Source organism: Mesoplodon bidens (genome assembly GCF_964165515.1).
Source record: "Mesoplodon bidens genome assembly, chromosome: 3".
In the NCBI taxonomy this organism is placed as follows: Eukaryota; Metazoa; Chordata; class Mammalia; order Artiodactyla; family Ziphiidae; genus Mesoplodon; species Mesoplodon bidens.
The window spans coordinates 105,488,031-105,504,344 of NC_138178.1; the positions used below are offsets into that span (position 1 = coordinate 105,488,031).

General features: G+C 38.5%; 1 protein-coding gene across 4 annotated transcripts in view; it reads right to left on the reverse strand.

Moving 5' to 3' along the window:
• Positions 1-16,314, reverse strand: part of STXBP6 (syntaxin binding protein 6) — a 277,899-nt gene that overhangs the window by 37,070 nt on the left and 224,515 nt on the right. The gene's annotated exons all lie outside the window — the stretch shown is intronic.

The window sequence follows — 16,314 nt, forward strand, 5'->3', positions numbered from 1 at the left end:
AGATTCAAAATGTCATTTTCTCTGTGCAGTGTAGATTCAAATACCCATTTTCTACTTGCCTTCTTATCAAAAATGTATCCATGGGTAAACTAAAAGAAAAAATGGCAGCAAGGTAAGAAATAGTATACTGTACAAGACAGACCATATACTGCAGTCACTGTGACTATTAGGAGGACTGGAAACAGCAGCAGAGAGAAGTGGGATGCTAGCTGTCACTCCACCCTTCACTGCCACTCAAGAAAGCCAAGAGCAATACCCTTGCTCACCTTTTAGTGAGTGACACCCTTGAAGGTATGTATGAAATCATACTCAAGCTTTGGTCCTTGAATGGTTTTTAATAACATTACTGGCAAAATGCAAAACAGTACCACTCGATTCAGTACAGAAAGGGACTTTGTAAGTGTGAAATATTTATTTTGCACTGAAGACCTGGTCAAAATACTAAAGACAGATAGCATTTGAAAACTCATAACTCTGAAGTGAAAATCAGCAACCAGTCAAGAGAGTATCTATTAATTGACAGACTGAAATTTCCTTATGTTAGTTCTTGTTATAGGAGGAAACTAGGGTGGAAGTATGTACGGATCAAGGTCAACAAGTGAAAGAGGAAGATGAATAGGAGAAGAAATCTTTTTCTTAATTCTGTAAATCTTCAGAAAAAAATCTAGCTTCAAGTAAAATCTTACATGAGTCTAATTAAGCACTTTTACTGCAGGATGAAGCTATAATTAAAGCTTTCCCTTATATGGCTTACTAACTTGCAGCTGCAAGCAGAATGTTTTAACGTATCATCATATCGGCATTAGCTTGACAAAATGCAGTAATCATTTCCTTTTGTGAACTAGAAGACATCAGGAACATGCATATTTTAATTCATATGTTAGTCGATACAGACATAATTATTAGAAGTTATAGGGAATCTATGGCATTGCAATTTTTTCTATTCTCTTTTTCAGGTAATTGAACGCTTTGCTTATTTTGAATAAATGTAAGTTGACACAAATGATCTAAAACAAGAAGTTGAAACAGCAGGAAGATGGAAGAAAATAGGACAAATTCCTCAGCTCTGCAGAACACAGGAAAACTTAGTATTCTTAAAGACGGAAAACGAATCTGAGAACTATGCAAACTTGAGGGGCCACCAGGCAGTTATTTCTATGGAAATATTTAAAGGATACTCTTGTAAGAAGCTAGACTACTATCTTTCTTGGTTTAAGTTCAGGAATAGAAGCAAATCCACCATTAGTGATCTGATCATTTATTGCCACCCAACTGTACCCTCAAGTGGCATATTCACATGTTAAGTTTTTCCACACATATACTTCAGTCAAAGGCAAGAAAAAGAGGCAGCAAAAGGTTGTTCTGTGGCTTTGGGGGTGGTGGGCAGGAGGAACCGTGTGAACAGGTTGGAACTGTCCCTAGAACTTTGGGGCTGAGTCCAAGTAGAGCACCTGCCAGCACAGTCACCCAGAGCTCTGCTACACAGGGACTTGGGCTCATTTCAGTGAAGGCTAGGGCAGAACGTGTTTGTAAAATTAAGTAGAAAAGCAACAAATGAGTAGGAAACATAACACTTGTTATTACTCAAAGAGGTCTAGGCTAGTGCTCTGACCTGACTAGCTGTAGATGAGCATCTTTATCTTGGACTTTCCCACCCTAAGGGAGGTCTGCCAGGAAAGACTAGGTCATCTCTAGGGAGCATAAGTGTCCGAGAGGCACTGGTGAGCTGACGGTGGCTGGAAATAGGAACTAAAAAGGAAGAACAACAGCTAATGAATGACCTCTTGGAGTTTGGCAACCAAAAGAATCTTTTCCTTCTTGTTAAATTCTGGTTAAGGATCTGGATTCAGTTTCCCAACTGAGAGCTTTGCTGGCTTTTAAATGAGCAACAGACAGATTTGTTGTGGTGTGTAGTCATGGAAATGGGCAGGATGTCTGCAAGAATGGTGACTGGTTGCATCCAGACTCCTCCTTGCCACCCAGGAGGCACATACCCCCAGGGAGCTCCATGACTCCTGACAGAAGAGATCATAACATCCAAAGCTGACATGTCTTTTGCCATCACCCTCTGGCAAACCCAGGAGGTTCCTTACTAAGGGGAGTATCAGTATGTGCTCTATGCCATAACAGTCTATAACCTCCATCCCTCTCTCTCAGCAGCTGATGCCACGGACTCCATCCCTGGGAAAAGACATGAGAAGAGTAAGCAATGCTGCTGGAAGGACAGTGCTTTGTAGCAGCCAAGTGCAGAACTTCTGGTTGACCTTAACTTATTAAAAGCTGAATTTGGCTGACTAAACCTGTATCATGATAAGCTTTTGTCTTTGTTTCTATTTATTTTTAAAGAAGTGAAGATGTAGGAAAAAAACACTTGTAGAATAGATATTTAGAAAATAAAGTTACTAAAACACACACACACACACACACACACACATGATGCCCTCCCTTACTTAATTCCTACTTTCTACCCGTTTAAACATTCCCAACAGATTTAAATAGCGATGTTTTCTATAAGCTGATATTAAAAAGTCAATCAGTCTAAAGAAGATGAAACAAAAAATCCAAAGCAAAGAAGAGGAAAGAAAAGAAAAAGATAGTCCCAATGATCCAAGTCCATCAGAGATCTCCCTTCTCAACAGGGAACCCGGCCAAGCAAACCCACAGGGACTTGAGTTCTGTGATTATGGGTGGAAGTTGCATGTCTGTCCCTGTCTGCCCTCCTTCTGTTCTGTTCTCTAATTTTAGACATATTGGCCTTGACAGCATCCCTTAACAAAAAGGTCAGCATCAAGCTCTTAGGTCCCAAATCTGATGTTTCCCACACTAAGAGAAAGGAGTGGGATTCCCTACCGTCTTCTTGTAGACTGACAGCTTTTATGCAATCACAAAAAACATTATGGCGGACTGGAACCATATCACTACCAACTTCCCTCTAATTACATTACCCTTTATATTTTCAAAGTATGCTAAAGCCCATAATCAAATGCATCTCAAAATGCTGTTTCTGACTAAAAGTTTACTGAAAACTACTACTCTAGGGCAGGAGTCTGCAAACTTTTTCTGTAAAGGGCCAAATAGTAAATATTTTAGGCTTTGAAGGCCATAATGTTTTGGCATAACTACTCAATCTTTTGTTGTAGTGTGAAAGTTATAAGCAAATATGTAAATTAATGGGCATGGTTGTATTTCAATAAAACTTTTTACCAAACAGGCTGGATCTGGCCTGATGCCTATAGTTTGCAGATCTCTGCTCTAGCCTCATAACTAAAGTTATTCAAGGGTGGTACCAGCCCACAACCAATTTATTCAACACATGGTGTTGATCTACCTTAAAAAAATAACTAACCATTGGCAAAACAGAATTTTGCTTATGATCAAAATAAACCAAAATTTGGAATACATGATCTAGCAATAGGGTATTACACCCTGACCAAAAAAAAAAAAAAGTCAGTCAACTCTATGTTTAAAGAATCCCATTCCTTGTAAATTGATACAGCCACTATGGAGAACAGTATGGAGGTTCCTTAAAAAACTAAAAATAGAACTACCATACGACCCAACAATCCCACTACTGGGAATATACCTTGGGAAAACCATAATTCAAAAAGAGTCATGTACCACAATGTTCGTTGTACCGCTATTTACAATAGCCAGGACATGGAAGCAACCTAAGTGTCCATCGACAGATGAATGGATAAAGAAGATGTGGCACATATATACAATGCAATATTACTCAGCTATAAAAAGAAACGAAATTGAGTTATTTGTAGTGAGGTAGATGGACCTAGAGACTGTCATACAGAGTGAAGTAAGTCAGAAAGAGAAAAACAAATACTTTATGCTAACACATATATATATATATGGAATCTAAAAAAAAAAAAAGGTTCTGAAGAACCTAGGGGCAGGACAGGAATAAAGACATAGATGGAGAGAATGGAGCTGAGGACATGGGGAGGGGGAAGGGTAAGCTGGGACAAAGTGAGAGGGTGGCATGTACATATATACACTACCAAATGTAAAACCGATAGCTAGTGGGAAGCAGCCACATAGCACAGGGAGATCAGCTCGGTGCTTTGTGACCACCTAGAGGGGTGGGATAGGGAGGGTGGGAGGGAGGGAGACGCAAGAGGGAAGAGATATGGGGATATATGTATATGTATAGCTGATTCACTTTGTTATACAGCAGAAACTAACACACCATTGTAAAGCAATTATACTCCAATAAAGATGTTAAAAAAAAAATAAAGCAATCTTTGAAAAAAATGTTAAAAAAAAAAAGAATCCCATTCCTGAGAAAGTGACTGTTCCTAAAAACCTAAGAAGTATGGTAACCATATCTATGGTGTGACTTGTAATTCTTGAAAAATACTACTAATAGTTAATATGTACTGAACTATTTTATCCCAGCACTATACAAAATGCTCTACAAGAATTAACTCATTTAATCCTTACAACAACTTTGTGATGTAGGTACTGTTATTATTCCCACTTTACAGATGGGAAAACTGAGGGCCAGATGAATAACTTGGCCAAGATCATAAGGCTAGTAGGTGAAAGAGGTAGGATTCAAACTCATGCATTGTTGCTCCTGTATCTGTGATCTTTTTTTTTTTTTTTTTTTTTTTTTTGCGGTATGTGGGCCTCTCTCACTGTTGTGGCCTCTCCTGTTGTGGAGCACAGGCTCTGGATGCACAGCCTCAGCAGCCATGGCTCCCGGGCCCAGCCGCTCCGCGGCATGTGGGATCTTCCCAGACTGGGGCATGAACCCGCGCCCCCTGCATCAGCAGGCGGACTCTCAACCACTGCGCCACCAGGGAAGCCCTGTATCTGTGATCTTAATCACTACTCTTCAGAGAGCAAGAGGAAAAGGAAGGCAAGTCAATGCTTAGCCCTGGGAATTCCACCTCACAGATAGATGGTTGGACCTCTCTGTGGATTAGCAAATATGTACTGACTTTTAATCATGTGTTGGCATGTCTAGTGTTTTACATATATTATTTAATCCTAGTCACAGTGCTATAAGGGAGGAGCTATTACCCTATTTTAACAAAAACCATGGTTTAGGGAGGTTATGAATTGTTTAAGGACTAACCTAGTAAGTGATGAAGCTGCCTAAGCTGGCTCTGTTGTGATGACCATTTGAAAATAAGATGATCACTTTCTGAACACCTACTTGTATGAGGTTCATGTTACTGAAGAGGGAAGAAGACCACTTCTAGACCAGCAGGCGCCAGGTGTTCTCTTTATGACACAGGGCTGTGTATGTGACAGAGGCATCTTGAGCCTTTACTTTCCCAAATGAGATCTGTACCACAGGGTTACATAGAATTCAGTTTCCTTCCTCCTCCATCAACAGATTGATTCCTACAAATATGGCTTTGACTGTGATTCTGTGTTTAGCCTTTCTTGCTTGTCCAGGCATCATGCCAAGCTGAGTCCATCAAACTCCCAGAGCTTTTCTGGCATCTGCTCATTGTTCAAAAAGGGATTGTTAGCATACACTTTGGACCATTTCATTCTGCAGGCTTTATGCTCTGAGACCATAGCTATGAGAGCTCTCTCTGGGGGTCTGCCTTGACCTTTACTGTATTTGTCAGGCCTTCCCCAAATATAGGGGTTTGCAGTTAAGAGACAGCTACTCAACTCATCAGAGATAGTTTGCATCCTACATTCTCTTAGTTGATTTTGGATAGTATTCAAGAGAAGAGAGGAAAATCCTTTTTTTATTCCACCATTTTAAAACCAGAAGTCTAACAGATGCAACTATGACTTTTTTTCCCTATCAGAGTCAAATTAATTCAGTAATTCTATCATTCTCAGCACAGACTTCAGCATGGATTAACTATCCACTGAACATACAGCATATATTCCTTAATTATGTCTAGAATTTTAGCTCCAGTTTTTTAAAGGAAACATCCAAAATAATTTAAAAATAATCATTAGGCAATTTCTTTTGGCGATGTATTTTTACCATATTCGTGATCACTGTTGTTTCTCACATCCTACTCCTTTCCTTTGGGTTCACTTTGCTCCATGTTGAGGTATATCATTTAGTAGCTCTTTCAGCAAGGGTGGAGGAGGAAGCAAATAATCTTTGCCTGTCTGAAAATATCTGTTTTTCTCTCACTTCTAAATTATAGTCTAGCTGGGTATGGAATTCTAGATTGTCGACAGTTATTTCTGGAAATTAATTTATTGACTTCTGGCATCTCTTAGTGCCGGTAACAGCCATCAGTTTGTCCTTCCACTATAGGAAACTTTTATTTTTAGTATCTTTGAAGATTTTCTCTTTGTCCTCAGTGTTTTACTCCTTCATTATGTTTTTGTCTAGGTACAGCTTTGTTTAATATTCAAGTGTGGCACTTGGTGGTACTCGCAATCTGAGTCTTCAATTCTGGAAAAGTTTTAGTCCATATCTTGTGGAATACTGCTTTCACACCATTCTGATAGACTCACCTTCAGAAACTCCTATGAGATGAATGGTAGAGCCTCTTCTATCTTCCATGCACACCTGCCCCTCGATATTCTTCATCTCTCTGAGCGGCATTATGGGTGAATTTCTCATTATTTTCCAATTCATTAATTCTTTAACTGTGGCCAATCTAGAGTTTATTCTAACAACTCAGTGTATTTCAGACTATATTTTTTCATTTTCAGAATTCTCTCCTCCCCACTACCTCATTTTTTCATTGAGTTTGGTTTTGTTTTATAATATCGTATTTTTTTCTAATTCCTTTATCTTTTGAGTATCATAAGCATATTTATTTTAAAGTCATTTTCAAATTGCTCTGTTATTTTCATTTCATTTAGAGTAAATTCCTTTTTTTTTTTTTTTTTTTGGATTTCTCATATATTGTAGAATTTTGGTTAGTACATTCTTCCTGAGTGGGGAATTTTAATTTCTTCCCCCTTCTCCTCACCACCTTGGTCCGCTCTCCCCTATGTGTAGTTTTATTGTTTCTGGTACTGGCCCCTAAGACAACTGGGACTTAAGGTGATGGCCTGAGGCTCCTGTCCTGGGTGCTATTCTGGATATTGCAGAGCCAGTGCCAAGCCAGTGGGCAGCTGGCTCCAGGTCTTGGGTGGGAGACTATGTCTTCTTTTTGTTGCCTCCCCAGGAATGCAGATTCTTTCTTATAAGCCACTTCCCCATAGAGCAGTTGGTCATGGCTTTTTTGTAGATTCCTTGCTTGGGCAGAGAAGCTGTGGTTCCAAAAAGCAATTGTGGCTCTGGTTTCCTGCTTTGCATGGGGTACTTTTAGTTACCGTTATAGCACAGAATTCAAACTACCTCTTTCCAGACTTGCAGCCCAGCAGGCAAGCAGCTTCATTCCTACTAACTGCTTTGTGATTCTGTTACGTTGCTGGTTTATGCATACTTACCTTTTTTCTGAAAGTGATTATTTCTTCTTAATTTCCTCTATTTTGTATGTGGTGGTGCTGAAGGAGCCTTAAAATGTGAATTCACATCAAACTGCACCAAGAGTCAATTTTTAAAACATTCATTTTTATCAGTATAACAATCCAAAAATTCTACAATGTTCAGCAGTGATAATACTTATTTTTCCATTTGTTCTCACCAGCAAACAAAGAACAAGCTGATTACATCCTACTGATAGATTCTCTTATTTACCTAGGCCTGGCTAATTGAAAGTAGATGGACCCAAATGATGAATTTCAATTTACTTTTTTTTTTTTTAATATTTATTTGGCTGTGCTGGGTCTTAGTTGCGGCACGTGGGATCTTCACTGCCATGTGTGGGATCTTTGTTGCAGCATGTGGGATCTTCTAGGTGTGGCATGCAAACTCTTTAGTTGCGGCATGCGTGTGGGATCTAGTTCCCTGACCAGGGGTCAAACCCGGGCCCCCTGCATTGGGAGCACGGAGTCTTAACCACTGGACCACCAGGGAAGTCACCTCAATTTACATTTCTTAACAGAAAAAAAAAAAAAAGAGTTGAGAAGCAGTAGTAACTCACTGGTCCTGTTGATTTTTATCTGTATTAGAACTTAAAATTTCTGCAGCTTTTAACCTAATCTTAATCAGAAAGAAATCCAGCTATTTGTACTTGTGTTTACTCAGTTTTTAAAGGATGAAGCTGAGAAGTATAATAGCCCAAAAGACGGAAGGCTTAATTTTGGAATTTTCTTAATCAGCATTGAAGAAAGCTTTAACACATTCTTCCAAGTCTTTTGTTTCCCCAAAGAAGATACATACATAATCTATTTTCAAAGGCTGCCTTACCTAGGACTCCATCTTAATTTCCTGTGCATGTTGCTGGCCTATAAGTGTTTATTATGCACAAGAGTTGAATATAAATGTACCATACTTTATATAACATATGTATTCCTGAAAATTTATGTATATCTTATATTTTAACAAATAATATTGCATTTTCTTTTTTAAGTATAATATGATTTCAAAGATGTGTTCCTATAGGAAAAGAAAATAGATCTGAAACACCATAAGAAAGGGCAGCATTAGGAAAGTGAACTTAATAAAACACTTGACTAGAAAATAACTTAACAGTAATAAAGCAATGAATGCTATAATTCAAATGTTATCCTGAAAACACAGCATTGACCAATGTCAAGAACTATACTAATTGCTGATGAAATGAGAATAGAATCTCATTTTGTTGGAGGAACACTTGGAACTTTTAGACAAAAACATGCATCAGTGATAGCTTTGAAGAGTTTCTCTACTTTTCTCTAATGGGGAAGGCAGAAAGGTAGATTTTAGGAACAGACAGGTTCAAATCTTGATTTTCCTTTATCATCTATGTGACTTTAGGCATGTTAAGTAATGTTAGGAGACCCCGTTTCTTTACCTGTAAATGGGGATAACAATGATTACTTGTTTGGATTAATGTGAACTAAAAAAATTGTCTGGCATATAGTAGGAACTCAATATGGTGACTACCAATGTTATCAGCATTAGCTGGCTTTTTTTCCTAGAAGAAAAATGCAAATACAAATACATATGACTGTACCTCTACTGTATCTGATGTAAGGGACACTTTGAAAGCTATATATATCTCTGTATTTCTATTCTCTCCTCTGTGTCTGACTGGAATTCAGATTCTATTCAGAATAGGAGGGAAGGAAGGACAATAGCAGGAAGGCAGAATTTAAAGAAAAAAATAATTATAATATATTAATATAATTATTAATTAGAACAGCTACCACTACATTCCACAGTACTCCCTATGTACCATGCTAAATGCTCATACATGCCCTTATTTAAAATCTTATAACAACCCTATGGAATAAGCATTATTATTCTGTTTAAGAAGAGGAAGTCAAGCTTACAGTTTAAGTAACTTGTCCACAGATAGTAAATGACAGATCAGAAATTCAAACCCAGATCTGTGCAAAGTCTTTTTCTTTTTAGTGTCTAACATACCATACTGGGAAGACAGGGTTTAAGAAACAACACCACAGGGAAAGAAGTACACACCCTAAGCAATACAGAAAACTGTTGAATTAATATTCTAATTGCATTTCAGGGGCTCATGTTAGATCACTTCTAAATGTATGCTGAATTAAACAGATAAATCCAACCAGCTCATGTGAACTTGTCTGATGAGTATGTGTTAAATACATTTGACCTTGACATTTTATATCAAAGCTGAAGAGGGACTGTCAGTCTCAAGAGGAATACCACCAAGATATTTACAAGTAGGGCATTAGGATCATTTTCTGAGGATGCAGGAAGGGAAATATGAAGGAAAAGGATGTTTTTAACAAAACCAAATGGCCTACAACATCTTCATCATCGAAAAGTTTAAATACTAAGACTTCCTAGGAACTTGTAAAGAACCTGTGTAATTATTAAGGAAAACCAATTCCTTAAGTGAAGAGAAAGGTACAAATATCCCAGTTGGTAAAGTAAGGAACTACTGGATAATCTAGCACATGGCAAGCCCTTTCAGCTACTTAAGTACTGGGCTTTCCTAAAAAGTTTAGGTGTTTCTAGATGTCTTAAATTATAATAGATTAGTACAAGTAATACAGTCTATAGGTAGTATTTAAAAGTATATCTTATGAAAGGAAAAAAATTACATGTAGGACAGTATTATACAATCGTGTATATTATAGCTCTTAGAAAAATGCTATGGTAGGCAGAACACCAGCTTCTCAAAGATGCCCACATCTTAATTCCTGTAACGTGTGAATATGTTACCTTACATGGTAAAACGGACTTTGCAGCTGTGCTTAAGGGTCTTCAGATGGTAAGATTATCCTGAATTACCTGTGTCGACCCAATATAACCACAAGGCTCTATATAAGAGGGAGGCAGGAGTGTAAAAGCCAAAGAGAGAGATTTGAAGATGCTACACTGGGGACTCTGAAGATGGAGAAACAGGCCATACACCATGGAATACAAGCAGCCTCTAGAAGGTGGAAAAGGCATGGAAACAAATTCTTCCCTAGAGCCTCCAGAAGGAACACTGCCTGAAGACCCACTCCAGACTTCTGACCTCCAGAACTAGAAGATAATAAATTTGTGTTGTTTTAAGCCACTAACTTTGTGATAATTTGGTAGGAAACGAACACAAATGGCCAAGATGGTAAACATACTGTGGATAGAAAAAAATATATTTTAACTCTAAGATGAACAATTTGCTTTTAAATAATGTAAACCTTTAAACAATTATAATATTTTGTCTTATTCAAATTTGAAAGTCAAAAGCTTAAGGAAAATACACAAGATTGTATACTGACACCATAAAGACTTTCTTAAAATTATACGTGTTTTTTCTCTCCTTCACCTGGTGTCTAAGAAACCTAACATTACTAGAATCCAACCATCAGGACAGGCTTTTGGCTTTTATCACAGATGTGTGAATCTACTCTGACCTTGTGAAAAACATCTTTTTTTCCCCTCTGTAAGTCTCAACCTCTTATAATGGGAACTGGAAAGAAGATCAATAAAATCAACCAACTGTGAAAATAGGTCCATAGGATGGAGTGAAACACTGATAGTGGGAATAATATATAATAGTATACATAATCACAAGGAGATTAGATCTGGTGCAATATTTATATGTGAAGCATGGAATGCTCCTGACTTTTACCCATCATACCCTGTCCTATTTAATTCTCTGGGTTATAAGGGACATGAAGCTGATCCTGACCAGGGTGTTCTCGATCAGGTTCAATGAGGGGAATATTGATTCCACTTGAAAGTTCTTTTCTATAGGGCATAACATTATGAGTGATTATGACAATTTAGATTCTCTCTTTTTTTTTTTTTTTTTTTGGTGGTACGCGGGCCTCTCACTGTTGTGGCCTCTCCTGTTGCGGAGCACAGGCTCCGGACGCCCAGGCTCAGCGGCCATGGCTCACGGGCCCAGACGCTGCGCGGCATGTGGGATCCTCCTGGACCGGGGCACGAACCCGTGTCCCTTGCATCGGCAGGTGGACTCCCAACCACTGTATCACTAGGGAAGCCCAGGAGGCTAAATTTTTAAAGTGGCAGCTGCTTCTAGTTCTTGAGACCCTAGAACTTCTTACTCTTTCTCCATAAATGAGAGCCTTTGGTCTGTTGGTGTCCCCAAGAGTCAATGGCAGGCTCCTTTCACTGCTCTTGCAGGAAACTAACTCCTCAAAACTAAGCCAAAGACATTCAGACTCAAGACTGAGCTTTCTTCCCTGTGCAAAAGTAACCAGGAATCTCATGTTTGGTAACAAAAGAGCTTTAGTGGAATTGCTATTCTTATTAATACGTTAATTTGCATTTCACAGCATTTTTCTGTGTAGAATAGCCACAATAAGACATGAATACTCTCAGTTCTTCTAATAGTCCTTCTTTAGCAGTCTGTCTCATATTTTTCTCTGTTTGTATCTTTGAATGGCTAACCTAAGATTATGCCTGGGAGATTTCCATCTCAATGTATCTTGAAGTCCTAATAATTGGCCACCATAAAGTTGATTTATCTACATAACAATAAACATATTATGTTTTCCATATTGGTTATGGTAGCTAGAAACTGGGATGCCCATGAAGGTTGCCAGATAAAATATAGGACACTCGAGGGGCTTCCCTGGTGGCGCAGTGGTTGAGAGTCCGCCTGCCGATGCAGGGGACACGGGTTCGTGCCCCTATCCCGGAAGATCCCACATGCCGCGGAGCGGCTGGGCCCGCGAGCCATGGCCGCGGAGCCTGTGTGTCCGGAGCCTGTGCTCCGCAACGGGAGAGGCCACAGCAGTGAGAGGCCCGCGTACAGCAAAAAAAAAAAAAAAAAAAAAAAAAAAAAAAAAAAAATATAGGACACTCGATAAAATTTGAGCTTTAGACAAACAATGGATAATTTTTTTAGTTGTCTCAAATATTGCATGGAATATACTTATTCTAAAAAATTATCCATTGTTATCTAAAATTCAAATTTAACTGTGCACCTTCTACTTTTGCTTCCTAAATTTGACAATCCTAATGCTCTTGCTTCTTGCAGGACACCTAATAAACCCAACCCTGGGTAGGCATATTGCAGATGGAAGGGTGAAAAATGTTTGGTCTTATAAATCTGAAGTCTCCACATTCAGATTTATATCAATGTCTGAATTTCAAATAACTACTTATGATAAATTTAGCGGCTTAGTCTTATTTTGATGATCAGATACAAGGCTGAAATTTTTAAAAGCCTAGGATATAATGTGAGAAAAAAGGCCATTTAATTTACTCCTTCACTAAAGGTTTTAGAAATCTCACATTCCTGGGTAGTTTCTCAGGTACTATGCACAAGTTCCTTACCTCTGTTCCAGGGAAGGAATAGGACTATGGCCTTCAACCCTGAAGATGACCTGTTTTGCTGTCCAAAAGGTGTGTGCTCTGAGTGGGTTCCCCCAGAAGTGGGAATGAATTTGACAAATCACTAAATGACCATTTTTAGAACCAGTTACTGTTCTTGTGAATTTACAGCTTCTCTTCACTAAAATTCCAAGTAATTTTAGTTCTTGATGCTTCTGTGTTACAGCAGAGCAACAATTTTTAAATGCCAGCCAATGATTGGTCTATGTGAACTAAGAAAGATAAGGACCAGATGTAGTAAGTTTTTCATAAAGGTAAATGTTTCCAATTTAAGGACTAGCCCTTATGTCCTTTGTATCTTTTAGTATTAAAGTAAACTTTCTTTTGTGAAACTGGTGATGCTGGATATGAAGGTTTTTTTTTAACGTCTTACATAGAAAACTGGTTGGCAAACTTGTCTCCCAAATTCTTTTAAAAATTGTATTTGTTGGGCTTCCCTGATGGCGCAGTGGTTGAGAGTCCGCCTGCCGATGCAGGGGACATGGGTTCATGCCCCGGTCCGGGAAGATCCCACATGCCGCGGAGCGGCTAGGCCCGTGAGCCATGGCCGCTGAGCCTGCGCGTCTGGAGCCTGTGCTCCACAACGGGAGAGGCCACAACAGTGAGAGGCCCGCATACCGCAAAAAAAAAAAAAAAAAAATTGTATTTGTCTCTAAATCTAGAAGTATGGGAATCATGCAGCATGCCTTTTATGTCTGTTTTGGAAATACCACTTCCTGTCTAACAATATTAAACAATTTTACCTCTGATCCATGTGTCTCCTTTTGGGGCTGTGTAAAGAGAACTGGACTCAAAGAAATATTCTAGGTTGAAGATACGCTGGTGGTAAAAAAACATTTCTATTCTCTTATAAAGTTCAGAAAACATGTTTTAGGTTTTTTCTTTCCTACAAGAAGATCTGAATTATGCGCCCTGATCTCTGGCACAGTGTCACTCAATACATTTTAAACATTGTTGTTTTGGTAAAGGCAGCAGTAACATATGCATTCTATAAATGTCAAACATAAAATGCGACACATTCAGCATTCTATAAACCAGGCAAACAACTCAGCATTCCAGACGTCTGAAATGTCTATAATATAGCTCAGTTCCTTCCCACTTGGAACAACGAAATTACTAATTTTTTTTTTTTTGCGATTCTTATGGCCAACGTGGATTAGGAAAGTTTAAGAATATTTTCTTACTTCTTTCATAAGAAAGGGCTTTTGATAAATATCCTTTAAGAATATTTTCTTACTTCTTTCATAAGAAAGGGCTTTTGATAAATATCCTAGAAGAAATCATGTAATATTATGAATAGGCATATAATAATTTTTTAATAGGATATTCAGACATGTACTGGCACTTTGCAAAAATCCCATCTGATTGAATATTTTAAAATTCATTTTCATCCCCACACCATTCCTTCAAGGTATACGTTGCTATCCATGATACAGAGAGGCTGAGTGTAAGTTAAGCAGGTTAGAGAAGGTTACAGAGCTAATGAGTGATGCCATCAGAAACAGGGGTAAGTGAATCTAGTCTGTGCTCTTTTCACTTTATCAAGTTGTGCAATTATGTGTTCTGGTTGATTCTGAAAGTAGAAATGGCTCTCGTCTACTGAAGATTGTTTAACCATGGGAAAGACAAAATATGTTCATGATCCTTATGCCAATAAATGATACCTCAGAAGTCCCCTTTATGTAGCTTTGGTTTGGTTCAAGATTTTGGTGGAGAGAGATGACTGACAAAGCACTTAATGCACAAAGTCACTCTAGCTCAAGATGACTAATCATAACCCACCAGCTGTTTCACAGCGTGCATTTCTGTGTGGCTTACAGCCAATGAGCAATGAAAAAGAGAAAATCACATCTATGACCCAATTTTTCTTCAGTTACTAGTCATTTATATCATGCATAGAACTGGATGGGACCTAAGAAACTAGTCCTTGGTTACTCCAATTTTCTTACTGAAAATAAAAGCATCTGCTTTTAATTCATCTTTTGGGAATAAGATGAAATATTGAATAGACTATCAGAAAATATGAGAAAGCACACAAAATGCCCCACATAACGATTGGTAATGTCATCCTAAATTTTAAACATACATACATAAAAGATTCAGATCAAGAAACACCTCATAGCTTCTGCTACAACGTCCTGCTCCGAAGAACGCTCAGCCAGTGTCAGATGGCTGTTAGTACTTTGTGTAGCACAGTATATATCAAACTTGTGTTTGACATAGTAGTGACACTGGTAGGATTCCAATAACCAAAGCAAAAAAATCCCCCAAACTGGGCTTTTCCAATTGTATAGTTTAAATATTTGTACCATTATTTTTATTGATGCATAATTTTTGGTTTCTATTCTTAATTTCTTACTCTCTCCAAAAAGTTTCTATAAAGCAAGTCTTAAATAAAACATCACACTGTCTAGGAAAGGATGGTATGGGCTGCCATGAAGTGGATGGAGTGATGGGACAGTGGTGGGTAAGTCTGCATGTGTATACAATTAATAGCATTAACAGACATCTAGAGAGAACTTCCAAACCGAATTTTTAATTTGAGCCTCATAAATATCTTGTTAAATTGGAGTTATCTCCTCTTCTGCTTGACTGAATCAATACAAGGAAAAGAAGACCTGTGCTTATTGAGGGAACTTGGAAGTCCTGGTCCCCACTGAATGGACGGGGAATAAGTGAGAGGCCTTGACCGAGGTACTAGCTCCAGCCCGTATTCAGCTGTGGGACCTCAGGCAAGTTCCTCATAAACCACTTTCCTTGTTTGTATCATGGTACAGGATAACTGAAGTTTGCTACTTTGTTATTTCCTCAAGGGTAACAAAAACTCACTGGAGGAAGTATGACATGGATTCCTCTAGATCTAAAGAACTATTAGAAACACTTCCTGACCCTCTCATAACAGTGAATCAGCTAAGCAGCCTGGCCTGCTCCCCACTACATGTCATCAAGAAGCAACAATATGGTGGTTTTAATACGATTTAACTCGGTATGTGAATTATAATCACTAGCGTATGTCTGCACGCATCCCCGAGTATGTTGAAGTTTGAGTGGTAGAGGCAAAATTGCACGTGAATTTATTCTTGAGAAATAAGCAACTCTTTGTAATGTGCCTGTGGTCGGAGCATGTGTAAGAAAGTGAAGTTCACATCCCACAAAGCCATTATTCAATGACAGGAAACATTAAAACACGAGGAAGAACTGTAAAGATTATGGCAAATGTTATAGATTCTACTAGAGCACTATATTAATATATTTGGATTAAAAACCATATTGATCACTTTTTTTTGTTGTTGTTGTTTTGTAAGAGCCCTGTTAGGATGCGTACACGTGCTCTTTGTGTCATCTGTCTGTTACCTCACCTTACACATGCCCATGCCTGGGACACTCACAAGGTGAAATATTCGCACACCTTGCCCAGGGATATGCCCCTTCACTGTCTGGGAGAAAAGTACAATACAAAGTCACAGTCTAAATCCTGAGATTCTGTACCACCCCAGGGG